Source organism: Falco punctatus, assembly GCF_963210335.1.
Source record: "Falco punctatus genome assembly, chromosome: Z".
Lineage (NCBI taxonomy): Eukaryota > Metazoa > Chordata > Aves > Falconiformes > Falconidae > Falco > Falco punctatus.
Window position 1 is genome coordinate 8,544,677 of NC_137586.1, and position 16,183 is coordinate 8,560,859.

Consider the following 16,183-nt stretch of genomic DNA (forward strand, 5'->3'; position numbering starts at 1 on the left):
CCCCCCCCAAATCAAGCCTTCCTTTCCTTTCTTTTCTTCCTTATTTTCTTCATCTTTAACCCCTTTCCTTTGCCTTTTTTTTTTTTTTTCCCCTTCTTTTTTTTCTTTTTCTTCAACCTCATTTGGAAGGTCTGGTGGCTCAGATGTGTAATGGGTTTTTAAGCTGGACAGCTTTATAATTGGGACTGCAGAGTTCTGAAAGCATGCCAGATGTGTCGTCATCAAACAGCAAAGCCCTCATTAGAGCCCAAGCTGTAAGTGCATGTGTATGTTTTCAGAGGAACTTTTCCATTAATGGCTAGTAGGTGTCCAGCAACAAAGATCATTGTCTCTTTTGTAGCTGGCCTTTAGATAAAGGATTTTACCTAGTGAAGTGAAATATTTTTCTTTGTCCCACTGTGTTTTCCATTGTAATAGGGACTTGTCTATATCATTTGGCTTCTGAAGTGGTGCTTGACATGACAAGAAACCACACTTCAAATGCTAATTGTCCTTGGGTTGCATTATTTATGCAGGAGAAGCAAAAGTGGGATGTTCCACTATTATTTTTTTCCCTCAAAAGTGTTTCTTTGATGCTTCAGCATGATAAAGCAACTTCTCCTTTCGTACTGCACATGGCGGAGCTGTAACAGTTATCCACAAATGAGGAATTTTCTTTTCTTTTCTTTTCTTTTCTTTTCTTTTCTTTTCTTTTCTTTTTTTTTTTTTTTTTTATTGGAGGGAGGGGTGCCTAATGGTGTCTAACGTGGCAATACCTCAATCTGGATTCTTCATCAAACTCAAGTTTCGGTTTTGCAATTCATTTAAAATGTCTATACTTTAGCATGTTAAAGGGAAAGTAAGAACAGATATATTAGACTACCCTTTGGAGCTGTTTTGAGAATAAACGTTTGTATGCAAGTTAGAGATCCTGGAATGAAAAAATATTCTTTATGTACAAAGTAATCAAATCTTCCTGTGGAAGAACCATAGTAAAGAAGTATCTAGAGAGAACCCAAATGAAGAGATTAGCTATTTTTTAGTCGGGTGAATTTGTTGTGGTGGTTTGGTTTTTTTTTTCTTCTTTTAATATAATACAGAGATTTTCAAATAAAGCTAGCAGGGTGTCCTCTACCAACCTTTTTTTCTTTGTTTCAGAAAATGCTTGTCAAAACAGCATGCTTAAAAATGTATAAATTCTAATAAAACTTCATTATGAAGAAATCTGAGAAGATTGTTTTGATGAGCTTGGAATGGAACAGAACGTTCAGGTGTTTCCATTTCCGTACGTCCTTTTTTTGTATTATTTTAAAGCTTCTTATAGTGTTTAAAATCAAACATGAACATTCCAATGAACCATTTCACTTTCTTTGAAAAAGCAAGTTTCAAATAAAAATCATTATTATTTTATTTCAGACTGTCATTCCTGAGTAAATTTCATATTTGTTCTATTAATATTATCCAGTTAAAAAGTGAAAACTATGGAAATCCTGTAATGTCCTGTGAAACTGAAAATCCATTTGCAGCCAGGGTCCACTTTTGAAAGTAGATTGGTCAAAATGTGACTGGACAATTTTGTAGATACATGAAGTGGGGTGATGTCATCTATTGTTAGGCTTGTGTAGATACTAAGAAAGTATCTAACTATCTCTGTGATCCATGGAGAAAAATAGGTGCCATCAGAGGATATATCTGAGTCTTGTATTAGGATGAGGCTCTTTCTGGTGAGAGGAAGCTCGCCATCCTGCTACCCAGGTATATGGTCTGTTTCTTCAGCACAAAAATGCAAAGATGTAGGTGAGAAACATTTTGTTTTAGTAAGAGTATGGGACGGGAAGGGTTCTAGGTATTTCATTTGGCTCTTTTCTTGTAATATTTCTCAAAACTCAACAAGCTTTAGGTTACTTGTATTGATGAGTACGCAGTGCTATTCCAGATTAGATCTCTCATGCTGCTTGGTGCTGTATAATAGAAATCAGACTGCTGTTACCCTGCCACAAGTATGTACAATGTGAGATGTCAACTGAATGAACCGCCAGGTAACAGCATCAGTTTCAGAAACCTCAGCGGTATTTATTTTTACCATTTAGAACATATTAAATACAAATGAAAAGTCGTTCCTATCCTCAGTCAACAGAGCAGACAGAACATGAAAGTCTCAGTACAAGAGGACATATGTCATTCACTCCTACCACATGATCCTGATGCTGACCTCACTTGTAATAATACAAGACTGCTCTGTAATGACGATAGCAAGCAGGACCAGAAACTAGCTTGTATTTGTTAATAAAAGCATATATATGATTCACAACAGTGAAAGATATGGCCCATTGTTTTTGCTGTCATTGTCCTTTCTTTTTATTTTTTGCTTCTCTCTTCTGTTCTTTCTCTCTCCTCTTTCTCTTCCTCAATCCAGTTCTGATTTACATCATTGCAATTACATGCTGTCTCCTGACTACTAATAATTCCAATAACCTGTCCAAAAATACAACAAAATTTTTTAGCTGCAAAATGTTGCTCCGTATAAGAAGAAACACACTTCATTTTCTTTATTTTAATTTTTGTTTTGTTTTGTTTGTTTTTTAATAAAAAAAGCTGGTTTTTGAAAGCTTTCTTGGCAGTGAAGCTTTCGCCTCATCCTCTGGGGAAAGTAATCAAAAAAAAAAAAAAAAAAAAAAAAAAAAAAAGAATAAAACCAAAAACCTACACAAAGGAAGAATGAAAATACAAAGAGGAAATTGAATACTGTGTATTAACTCACAAAGAGAAACAGTGAGTAAAGTTCTGGGCTTATCATTTACTGGAATAAAAAAAGATTACCCAACAAATCTATCCTTTCTGTTGATGCAGAGCTTTTCATAGACTTGCACCAGAAATTAATCTGGACTTTACAAAATTACTCGTATAGAAGAAACACTAACAGGAAAACCACAAACTATTTCACAATTCAATTATTTCTTTGTTTTATACATACATAAATGCCAGAATTAAACTTCTTGCATAGTATTTATTCTTGGCATTTGTAGTAAGCAGCAGCACTCTTTACCTTTCCAGTCTTTTGAGAAGTTCATGTTTTAGTGATGGGAAAGGTGTTCAAAAACCACACCAAATTTCATACTTTTTAGAAAAGCAGGTCCTTTTAACAAGTATGAAACATCTTTGCATCTTTGACCCACAGTGCCATAATGGATTGATGCACAGGTCTTCGGTTTATAACATCAAAATATGAGCGATTTCCTAAAATGAACTGGTGACAGTTGAGTTCCAACTCCATCAAAGGCAATGACAAACCTTCCAATCATTTCAGATGTTTTGCCCACAGCACCTTAGAAGCTTGCATCAGGACTCTGTGTGACAATATTTTGGCACATTGAAACCCACCAAACTGAGTATCCTCTCTCTAATAATGACAATTGGTGGATGACCAGGTAAGGTAAACACATGGCATTTTGTCAGAATACGCATTCAGTCTCCCATACTAACTGCAATTTGCAGTGCAGAGACTTCTAAGGTAAGGGGTGGCCTTTTTATGTGTTAGCCTTGATGGCTTTTTCTTTCATGAAGGGCTTATTATGAACCTATACAGATACTTAATCTCTAAATGTTCCTGCAGCAAGGAGTTTAACAACTCATCAAGCTTTTCGTCTTTACCATCAGAAGAATACCCTTCATTTGTTAAATTTTCATTTGCCTTTTACTGATTAAATTTGACATCCTCTATTTTTTGTGTTGAAAAAATGGTCATCAAATATAATCTGTAGAGCATAAAGTCTGAAAATCTTTCTGTTGACCTCCATGTCCTTTGGATCAGCTAATAATTATTTCTGCCGCAGTATTTCAGAAGAGGTCCAGCATTATTATACAAAAGCAAGCTTGTCATTCATTGTTTCTAAGACTGACTCTTCAGTTGCAGAGGCAGACACTAGCTGAGGAATAGTACTGTGCTTAAGTGAAGGTTGGGAACAGATTGACTTCAGTGACTAAGAGACAGTGGAGTACAGGACCATGAGAGGAGGTAACAAAAAGGTAACAGGAGACTCCCTTGTTCAGGGATCTGCTTGGAAGAATCCCATAGGGTACAGACCTGAAGAGAAGTTGGGTCCAGGAGAGGTGGTTGATTTTCAGAGACCACCTTCTTCAAGCACTAGAATAGTCCATCCCACCTAGCCAGAAATCATGCAAAGGTGGCAGGAGGGCTGCATGGATGGACAAGCACCTTCTGACAAAACTCAGATATGAAAAGCAAGTGTACAAGATACTGAGGCAGGGTTAAGGGATCTGCTAGCAATATAGAGACTAAATGTAGTGATAGTCTTAGGGAAGCCCACTTGGAGCTGACTCTGGCAAGACATGAAGAGAACAAGAGGCCTTTTTCATCGTCAAAAGGAAAACTTACAGAATATTTAGTCTTCCCTCTAAACAGGGCAGGGGACTTGGAACATGATAAAGTGAGGTATTCGATGCTTTATTTGCCTTGGTCTTCAGTGGTGAGATCTAACATCAAGAATCCCAAACCCCTTGAAGAATCTCCAGGAGCAGTGGGAAAGTCTGGGCAAGGAAGATTTACCCTTGCTGGAAGAGTATCAGGTTAGAGAACATTTTAAAAGACTGGATATAGACAAGAACATGGGACCTGATGGGATTCACCCACAATTGTTAAGGGTCCTGGTCAATGTCATTGTGAGACCACTCCCAAATAATTAAGGTCATGGCAACTGGGGGAGGTTCCTGGGGAAGCAAACATAACTCCTTCCTTCAAGAAGGGCATTCAGGAAGCTTTGGGGAACTGTAGGCTGGACAACATTATGTCTGTCCTTAGGGACATGATGGAGCAAATACTCATGGGAATTAAACACATAAAGGACAAGAAGGTGATTTGGAGTAGTAAGCATGGATTTACAAAGGGAAAATCATGCCTGACAAACCTGACAACCTTCTATGATGAAAAGATTAACTTGGTGGACAAAGGAAGAACTGTGGATCTTGTTCCTCTTGACTGTAGAAAGACTTATGACATCATGACAAGCTGATGAAATATGGGCTGGTTAAATAGACAGTGAGGTGGTCTGAACGCTGCCTAACTTGTTTCTAGAGGGTTTGCATTCACAAAGTCCATGGAGGCCAATTACTAGTGGTGTATCCCAAGGGTCTACAATAAGGGTCAATGCTGTTTAAATTCTGTATTAATTGATTGAGGGATGGGACAATGCACCTTCAACAAGTTTGCGCATGATGGGCAATGAGCACAAATGGAAATACAGGAAAATCCATTTAAACATAAGAAGGAACTTTTTAACTGTGATGGTGGTCAAACGTGGCAGGAAGTTGCCCAGAGAGGTTGTGTATTCTCTGTCCATGTACATACTCAAAATCCCTTTGGACATGGTTCTAAGAAACTTGCTATAGATGACCCTTCTTTGATCACAGGGTCTGAACTGGGCAGTCTCTAGAGATCCCTTTCAACCTCAGCTAGTTTGTAACTCCGTTAAGTTTCCAGGCGAGTAGAGGCCTCTGCTACCAGGTTTTTTTCTACCTCAGTCATAGGTTAAGGGGTTAGGCAGGGGAAAAACAGAACACATAATATGCTCTGGAGTGTCATTAATCCCCAGTTCATAAATGTTAATGACTTTCCTGCTCATGGATAATCCAGACAGAGAAAAGTGGTTCTGAGATTAGAAGATAAATCCTTACATTCATGGCAAGCCCAAAGGACTCTGAAGCATTTGGGAAAATTACATGTTAACATCAACACCAATTCTGCATCAGGATGCACAAGCACAGATTTATGTTCCTGAAGGGCATCCCATTTATCACATGATCTGTGCTGTAAGATCCTACTTTGCATAGGTTTTTCCACAAGAGTTCAAGCCATGTTAAGGTTGGGAATGTAAAAAGGAAAAATTTCAAGAGACAGTCTAAGATAAAATTACAGATACCTCCTGTATCTGTTTTCTCACTGCCCATTTCATACCATTTCACTTGTTACTTTGCCTATGAAGACCATGTTCTTGAAGTTCCTCAGACAGCCTTTCATATGGACCAGGACCATTTGGAAGACACCCAGGTTTTATAGTCTTCCCTGAGCCATCTGAGAAGCACAACTGACAAAAGTTAATTCAGGAAAACAGATGTGTGTCTACTCATAAATATATATTTAAGTAACAAAGAAATAGAGGTAATTTTAACCAAGAAAAGTTAAAATAGTTCATGCAGAAAGGCGGCGAGAAGGAGAGAAATATCAGATGGATGCACATTCAATTTGTACTTATTTATATGCACGTACATATTTCTGTGTATATATATATACAAATACATACAGACACATAAAAATATGCATGTGTTTGCACATAAAGAAAGGAGAAATATGCTATGACAGCATTTCAAAGACTTATAATTAATGTCTGTTCAGACTACTGCTTAGTTGGTTGTATGCATGTTTGAGCATTAGGGATAGGGTTTTTCAGTACTTTCATATCTGATGTTCTCCCTTCTCTGTGTAAAACGATGAATGTTTTGTTGGAACAAAGAAAGAATCATAGAAACACAGAACATCTCAAGTTGGAGGGGTTCCATAAGGATCATCCAGTCCAGCTCCCTGCTCCTTGCAGGACTACCTAAAACTGAACCATATGAGTAAGAGCACCATCCAGATGCTTCCTGAGCTCTGACAGGACTGGTGCTGTGACTGCTTTCCTGGGAGCCTGTTCCAGTGACCAGCCACCTTCTCAGTGAAGTACTTTTTCCTACCACAGGAAAATAAAGGCATTCCAAACACCTTAGATGCCCAAGCCCAGGAACTGGTAACAGAGGACAGGCTTTGGTTTGCTGTATTGCAATTTTAGGGAAAGGTATTGTGACAATAATAAGGGGTCAAATTCTTGTGCAAATAGCCATATCTTCAACACGTTTATCATACAATGCTCTTACAGCGTTCAGAGTTGTTTCTGCTTTTGGGCTGCCAGCTAATGCCAATATTTTCTTTTTTTATTATTCATACATGAACCTCAAGGGAAGCAGGGATGATGAAGAGTGAGGATCATGTAAGAATCTCGAGATGTTTCCTATTTAACCAAACTGACTTAGCATCTGGGATAGAAACCAAGGCTCCTTTCTGCAAAATTCTGTGAGTAGGTCAGTTATAGTTGCCAGATACCTTTAAAAATGGCTGTTCCCGTTAACTCAAGCCCACTGCACCTCATCAGTAAATACTAACTCCTCAAATCTTTTCTCTTTGTTAAGTAGTAAAAATTTACCAGATATAAGATGAAAGGCTTGTCAAGAATAGAAATAAAAAGAGGGTTGCTAACCATATAATATCCATTGTCTTTTTTTTAATTTTAGAACATGCTTTGCACTACAGAAGCATCACCGTCAAAACCCCTACCCTTTTGCGTGTTGCAATATATATGCAAAGAGATATATTAACAATTGAAAAGCTTGAAAACAGTATATCTGGCATCACTCAATCCTTAAGACATTCCCAGGGCTTGTATGAAACTGAAGTTCATCTGAACCAGGTACAGCCAACACTAACAGTACATTATCTCGATATCCCGATTATGAATATTCTGGCTTATCTGGAATAGAAGCTAAAATGTAAAGAAAATTCATAAAGACCTCAAGGAAACATTATGTTACTTGCAGGGCACAGAAAAATAAAAAAGAGTTTCCAAGTGTAGTAGGAGTAAAATAGATCCTAAGAGTGGAATATTTCCATTACTAAATGGTAATAGACAAAATTATAATGAAGATGCACAAAAAGAGGTATTTCCTGTAAAAAGTGAGCTTTCATATTTGAAAGAGGCAATATGAAGCATTTGTATCACATGAGGTGAGTAAAGTACTTTTCAGTCCATTAGTAACTAATAAAGGTAGAGAAATATTCTTTCTAGGCATAGACATTTATAAATCAGGGGGGCTGAAATTCTCATCTCAAGAACCTGAGCATGGGCCTTAAGTGCCCATCTTCCTGTTAATACAAATTTGTAATAGGTTTTTTGGGAAAAAAACCCAACAATGAACCCCTAACAATCTAGAAAGATAATTCTATTGTTCCATTATTTAAATAAAAAATAAAAAGTCAATTCTGGGTAAGACAATGGAAAATTTTACAAGACATTCAGCAAATAAATAGAAAATTAAAGTGGAGAATGCAATCAAAACCAATAGTACTAATAATAATTAAAAAAAATGGAAAAGAGGCCCCATAAAGCAAACCTGGTTTTATGTTTGAAGGTGCTTGCAAGTTGCTTGGTAAAAGTAATTCTACTACTATGCTATGTGCTATAGCATTATTTATTTCAGTGCACCATATCAATTAAAGATACATACTTCAGAGTATCAACAAAACCCACACAGTTCTGTCCACTAACCTGAGAGCTGTGAAAAAACTTGTTATCAATAGAGAAACATCAGTGAATACTAGAAGTTTAGAGAAAGACTTAATGCTCATCAACATTTTAAACAGGGAGTTGGAAGAATATATAAAATCATTACTCATAAAATGTGCAGATGACACATTATTTATCATTCCATTAGCTGATAGAGGGATAAATATTAACAATATCCAAGCACCCATTCAAAGGCATCTGGGTTCTTGGTAAATGAGTCTCTCTGCCACCCATCGTATTTAGTTTTGCTGTGTTTGGTTCTCTAAATGAATTATACACATGAGAACAACATATGCACTCCAGACACAGAATGATCACGGGATGCTGCAAAATGAAGACTTTGAAAAGGATAATTGTAATAGTGATTTCAAGAATAGCACTGGTAGAAAAGAAGCTTGTGTGATCCTGGCTGCATAAAGAGGGAAGGGTGAAGGAGTGAAGAAAATATTTTATTTCAGTGCTCAGTGTTCATAGGACTGACAGTAGAATATAACTGTGGCATCTGCATGAATAAAAATAAGGAGTTTATTAAAAAAAATGAGCTGGGTGCAGAAAAGAGCCATGGAAATGATTTCAGGTCCAGAGAAAATGCTTCACAGAGAGAGACTTAAAGAGCTCAATCTGTTTAGCCTATTAAAATGAAGACTGAGAGGTGACTGCAGTACTGCGTATCAGCACCTTCACAGGGGAAGAATGCTGGGTATTAATGGGCTCTTTAATCTAGCGGGGAAAGGCACATCAAGAACTAATGGCTGGCAGCTGAAGCCAGACAAATTCAAATTGGAAATTAGGCACAACCGAGGAGATGATTAACCAGTGGCACAAACTACTGAGGAAAATGTTTTTTACTCCATCACTTGATATCTTCAAAATCAGAAAATACTTTCTTTCTTTCTTCTTTTTTTTTTTCTCCCAGATATTTTTTTTGGCTGAAGATTTATCACTTAAGGAAAAGGTGTAGTTCAGCACATACTTGTGCATGGTCAAGATGGTACGGGTGAGTGGGTGGGAGACCTCTCTTGACATGCATTGAGAGGACCAAAAGCTGAGTAAGTAGTTAGCACAGTGACATCCTTGAGCTAATGAATCTGGCCCCTTTATCACTGCTTTAGTCTCAATAACCTTATTTTTGTGCTTTCCACTTGGCATGAGTAAATGCAACTTGCCTTTTTTTCTGTGAAGCACCCTACAGAAATACCCTTTCTTGTAATGAAGAGGTGTTTTATACCCCTAAAGAGATACAATACTAACATAACTTTGTCCTGGTACCACATCAGTAATTTTGTTTCAGGGTTTACAGGTCACAGAACTCATCCTTCCAATTTTAAGGGGATATTTTCTACTTTAATAAAGAAGGGGGTGGGGGGCGGGGGTGTGTGTGTGTGTGGCATTAAGTACTTGAGTTCTAGATCTCTTTTGTGAGATTTTTTGTTTGCTTTGGTGGCTTTTTTTTTTTTTTTAAATGAAATTCAGAGGCAAATGGGAATCAAAACACAAAGGATCTAGAAAGTGAAAGTGTTACAGATGAATGTTTCTTAAAATTCATCCAAGACTGTAACAGACAGAGCTGCCTCCTTTATGAAAACTTGACTATGTCACTGAAATCTCGGAATGAAGAACTTATCGACACCAATGTGATGTAGATAAGCAGACACTTTATTGACAGCTGGGTGCGTGAGTGAGTCTCTTCACAATCAACACACACCAAATTTCAGAATCATGCACCATATATAGAATGTATCATACATAGTCATTAAATATTCATGCATAATCATAATATTTCCCAAAAATCATTAACATACCCTCCTCCCATATCCAGTTCTGCGCAGTAAAGGTTAGAAAGGTTCAGAAATGGGTCTGGGGTACGATTTGGGACGTTGTATGTGAGTCGGTGGTCGCGATCTCCCCCTGCCGGAATTACCTTTTACTAAAGTTCACGGTTTCTTGGCAGGTAACTACTAGTTGTTCCAGTCGACTCTCCCCAGTTTCCATTAATTCTATATTCTGACATTTCAATACACTTCTACATACAGAAGACTAGTCAAATACAAAGAAATCTGTAAAATCCCAAATTTGTTACCTAAATTTTAAACAATGATTCTAGCCCATTCTTCTGGCCTTGGTATAGGTCTGTACAAAGGATTTCATAGCAGCTTTTGCTGTGCAACTACAAGTTTCATTAAAATATATTTCTTATCCCTCTATATTTCTATTAAAAATTATTTTATAAAATCAAATAAGGTCAATTAATTCTAACTTGTTAGCAAATCTGTAACAACTAGATGAATGAAATGTTAGCTGTGTTGCTGGAGTTTTGGACCTGTGAAGCCCCGCATCCTCAGTAAAAGGACTATGGCCATTTCCTCAACCAATTATTCTGTAGGAAACATATATAGTCCCGTGCACAAGTCCGGTGCTGTCTCATGAACAGATTTCATTCCCTGGTGTGCAAAGAGCCCATCTCACACACAGAGCTGAGATACCTTTTATTACATGTCCACACAGAGATGGGCATCAGGTGGTAAATCTACAAAGCTAGTACACCTCTTAATACACAGTAAAATACTTTATACACTCTGGACAATTGTTTACAATTAGTTTTAGTCACAATTCTCATTGGTTCTTATGGGCCTCCTCTCCATTAAAAAGTGCAGGTTCTTTTTTAGCCTTTTTTTTTTTCACCATGCATGTTCTGTGGGGAGGAGTCTTTGTTAGTAGGGGGCTTTCTTTGCTCCTGGGCAGATCTTTTAGTATGCTAATTAGGACAGTACACAGGTAGTTCAAGTAATTTTCTTTTTGGTCTCATTAACCATTTGGTTCTCCTTAAGCTTATCTTGTTATGCCCCAGCCTGACATATTTATGGCATCTATTCCTTCTCCCAAGGCCATATGTTGTTAAGTATTTGTAACATCCTCTGTTTTGCAAATTGTTTCTTGTTTTTCATTAGAGATATTTACATACTTTGTCTAAATTTCAGGTTAAATAACAGACTGACCTTCTATTAGACATGTCATCTGCGAGCTGGTTGACTACAGCATGAGTTTTACTGTGCACCTAGACTCCTGCTACATTTCTCTTTACAAGCAAACACCTCACAGAAGCTGAGACACGTACACAGTGTACGAGCCTAGAAGCTATCAGAGATGATGATTACCTACAGACTATGCCAGATGCAAGGTTAACCAGGAGTTGAAGACAACTTCAACAGAAACAACATAGCAAACACATCCGTCACAGCTGTTCATTGTCAGCACATGAACCGCAGCTGCGGTCCCTTCCTCTGAAACTGGTGGTCTGTATGAGCTGCATCTTGCGAGGTTTTGCAGTTGCTGTAGCCATTCTATGCAATGTCTCCTCCTTCCATTATTTCCAGGTGGTTGGTTCGTTGTTTTTCTTAAAATGATGACGGTGATGAGGGTGTTCACCATGCCAAATAAGAACCACAGTCCACATATATCAAGCACAGCATACCTATCTTTTGGGAAAAAAACTCTTATTCCAGAGAACTTGCAACGGGTAGTGGAAAACAGCAGGTTTTCACAACAAAGAAGTGAAATGTGCAGAAGGAATCAATGGGATTATTTTGATTTAGGTAATCAAAAGTGAGGAAGTGTTTGGCTTTTGGTTAGGCTGTTTCAAACTTTTTAGTGATATGTGCTTTTCCTTCTCTTCAAGCACAGCCCCCTTCTTAGTATCTGGATTTGATACTCTTGGAGTTGATCACTATACTGCATCTTCCAGCAGATCAGATTTATTTATTTTTAAAAGGAAAATATAAAGAAGTAGAAATAAGCAAATATGTATTTCAAGTTTATATGTAGTTCTTTGATCAAATTTAAAGAAGAAATGCACTCCTGTTAAAAATTTGCTTAAAAATTCATTCAGTGTATTTGTGATTTAGCCCAGCTGTTTAATTAATTTTTTAGAAGTGTTCATTGTTTGTGGTCACCATTTCAATGAATGGTAGCATTTATTATATTTCAGATTTGTGAACAAGCAATGTGTAAATGAATCTGACCTCTTTCCCCTCTCACTGCATTAGAAGGGAACCTGGTTGCAGAATGGCCTTTTAAGATAAATCTGTTTTCCCTACTTTTTTTCTGGTATTCATGTTAAGTCATTTGAAACAATTGATATCAAGGTTATAAAGAATCGGTAAACATCAGATCATGATGTGAATATGATTACATCTGGAGTTTCCAGTTTGGTCTCAGTCTCCTCTGAGCTATACCCAAACCAAACAAATGATGTAATGGTGTCACTGAAGAGTTTACAGTTGAAGTAGAATTTACTATTGTTAGACTTTTTGCAAAGGCCAGCAATTTCTACAGGAACAACTCTGACATAAAAGCATTTGGATCAAAATTTCAATAAGAATTTACAATTACAAGCTTTACTTTTGTGAAAACTCTTCTGCCATGTGGAGTCTTAAGAATATATTTTCAAAGGACTAAGGCTTAGACTGAAGAGGTGCTTTGTTTAAATGTCTCAGGATTTTCAGTAGCACTGGAAAAGACTTGAATCAGTTTCTCCTTGTTTCTAGCCCATCTCACTTTATAAGCTCTCAGGGAGTAAATTTTCAAAGGACTAAGGTGCACTCAATGTATTCCTGAAAAATGAAAAACTGGTTTTAGTCTAAGAACTTCAGCCTGAAATTACCTATGCTGCACCAATCTGATGTAAAGCTCTTTGAATGCCCCAAAGAGAAGGTGATGAAAGCACATGCACTTCAAGATTTTCCTAAAATGCTCAATTTTATGTGCTTTTCAATCAAATAAAAGTTTTTTAAAAGTTTTTCTATTTTATTTTTTATTAATTTTATTTTAACACAATATTCGCTGTAGAGAATGAAAGAGCATTGAAGAACAGTCTGTATAGGGGATTGTGGAACTACTTCTATTAACCTTTATTTTTTTAAAGTATTGGAAAATATTAACAAAATAAATTATTTACAATAATTTGTCAGTTTCTTTTGCACAGATGAACTTTTATTGGAAGTAGTGGATATTATGACAGACAGAACAGCTGCAAGGAGCAGCTTGGGCAGTTTAGGCTGGACAGTAGAAAATGTCCTCTGTTGGGGATTGTGCAGCCCTGGAGCAAATCACCCAGGAAACTGAAGGATTCTCCATCCTTGGATGCTTTCAAGATCAGGTAGATATAGCCATGCCTGACCTAATACAATGCTGGCAGCTGTCCTACTTTGAATATGCAGCCAGACTAGAGACCTCAAAAGATGTCTCCCAACACATATTTTTATGATTCTGCAAGTAGCTAAGTAACTGCAATATGTATTGAATCACTTCTTTTTTCAAAGTAAATCTACTAATCAAGATCCACTAAGTGATCCAAAATGTCACATAAGAACACTGTAATTTGTCTATTAAAGACTCTAAGCCCTTTCAGTTCAGCATTGTCTCTTACATAGCTTCATAGAAAGCATCAATATTTTTTTCTGAATAATTAATAAATAAGCTGGATTTACAATTAATTTCTGACGTCAGTAAAAATACTTTTTATGGAGTCATGGAATCATAGAATCATTTAGGTTGGAAAAGACCTTTAAGATCATCAAGTTCAACCATAGCCTAACACTGCCAAGATCACAACTAAGGCATGTTCCAAAGTGTCACATCTACAACATCTTTCAGATAACTCCAGGGGCAGTGATTCCAGCACCTCCCTGGGCAGCCTGTTCCAAGGCTTCACCATCCTTTCAGTGAAGTTTTTTCTAATATCCAACCTAAACCTCCTCTGGCATAACTTGAGGCCGTTTCCTCTTGCCCTATCAGTTGTAACTTTTACATGTGTTTTTTTAATTATTATTTTATTTTGTTTTCTGGAAAAAAAATTGCCATTGAAATAAAAATAAAGTTTTAGTGCCAATTTTATTATGATATTATATTTTGACATATTTGAAAATGAAACATTACAGCTTTCTATTTCCAAAATATCATTTTCTCTAATTCTCTCCAAAGATTAATCCTTGCCTTCCTGCTGCGTCTTCAAATGAAAGAAAAAGTTTAACTTTTTTATTTAAATACTTTCTTCAGTCTTCAGTTTGCAGTTCTTCTCATTTTGTGTGTGTACATGTGAGTCAAAATAAATGCAAATAATGAAAACATTTTCACACTGATACTTTTTCCTTCTTTCCAACTCTAGTTTTTTTATTTCAAATTTCAAGTAAAAAAAACATAAAAAATAATGGGAATTCTTACTCTTTTTACCAGTTACTGCTTGCATTAATCCAAAATACTACTTATTGACCTAGATTTTACGAAGACCAGTTTCTTTACCAGACTGACTTGGAATGTGACCTTAAAGCATCTGTATCCATCTTTAAAAAAAATATGATGGTACTTTCCCAGCACAATCTTTTAAAATTTATACATATAGAATGCTTAATACTATATAGATTTATTTCTAATTTACAGCAGTAAGGCTCTCCTAAATACACTGCTTTCACTGTGATTTACACCACAGTTGCTGAGGTCTGAATCACAACCATGTCTATATTTATGGTTTACACAGTCCCTGTGGTTGTATGTGATTTTTACAGTTGAATAAAAATAGCAGATCCCTACTTATCATTATAGATCCTTAATTACTTCTATGTTAAAGTAACCTCCATGGTGGCCCATGAGCCAAAGCAACAATAAATAAAACGGACTGTAAGGTGAGTAGCTTCCTGCAAAGGGAAATGTCAACCTGCACATGGAAATGTCACCAGTGCAATAACTTTTCCTGCTGCAGCACAGGGCACTGAGCAGGAACCGAGCAGAAAGAAAAGCCGGTACCTTTGTGAAAGGTGTGCACAGCGAGAGGCTGTGGGCAAGGCAGAGCTGCCTGTCCTCTGGGCAAAGGAGGAGAAGCTGCCAGGTGATCAGAGCTGCCCATAGAGAAAGTGGACTTTCAGAGTGAGGTGAGCTGCAGACGCTGGGCTTGGCCGTGGGAATAAGGCCCTTGCACCACTTTGACATCGACGCCCCTTTTACTAACTATTTATTTTAATTCACACCCTGCACACTCTTCTCTGGGAGCAGGAGAGCTTTTCTTTCCCCAGATGAGTTCCTGTTTCTGCAGCAGTTGTCTCAGTGCTGTTAATCAAAAGAGAGTGGACTTCCAAAAACTTCTCAACCCTCTGCCTTCTGGTTTAGGTGGTCTCAGATGGTTTTGTCTGTAGGATGAGAACATAATGGTAGAAACCCGGTATCCTGCAGTGGAAGCATTGTAAAAGAAAAAGGAGCAGGAAACCTCACTTTCCTGCAGGCGGTGACTGTATCTGAAGTGTTCTGTTTCTTTCTAAAACCTTGTCTGCATCTCCTATAAGCTCTAAACTGTGGTTTTGATTTTGCTTTGGATCCAGTTTGATTTTGTCCAGCCTCCAGCCACATGGGCTGCACGCACAACCTGGGTTTGTGGTAAAGGAATCCCCTGGGCCAGTCAGCTTCCCCCTTTTGCCTCTCATGTACCCACCTCTTGGGACTTTAGATCTCTAACCCCTTGTTATATTTATTGCAGAAAGAGGTCTTCTTGCTTCATTTGTTGAATCTGAAAGAGCATGCCTAACACAGTGTGTGGCTTTAATGAACTCCGTGATTATCTCAGTTCGGAGAGCAGCGGTAAGAGCCCTTGGTGCAGTAATACCAACATACAGACCACTGAAACCTCAGAGAAAAGGGAATCTGCTGACTCTAAGAATTCATTGAACTCAGTACCTGTAAAAATTGGTAACAAGGCAGGTGAAATTTAGGGAACCATCTATGACATGGACTAAAACATGCTCAGCCACAGCCCTAGAGGATGTCTACTA

General features: G+C 37.4%; 1 long non-coding RNA gene across 1 annotated transcript in view; it reads right to left on the reverse strand.

Moving 5' to 3' along the window:
* Positions 1-16,183, reverse strand: part of LOC308056285 — a 32,011-nt gene continuing 15,828 nt past the window's right edge. The window contains exon 2 of the long non-coding RNA XR_013924766.1: positions 1-16,183. This exon is cut by the window's right edge and continues 12,982 nt beyond it. This is a non-coding gene — a long non-coding RNA (uncharacterized lncRNA).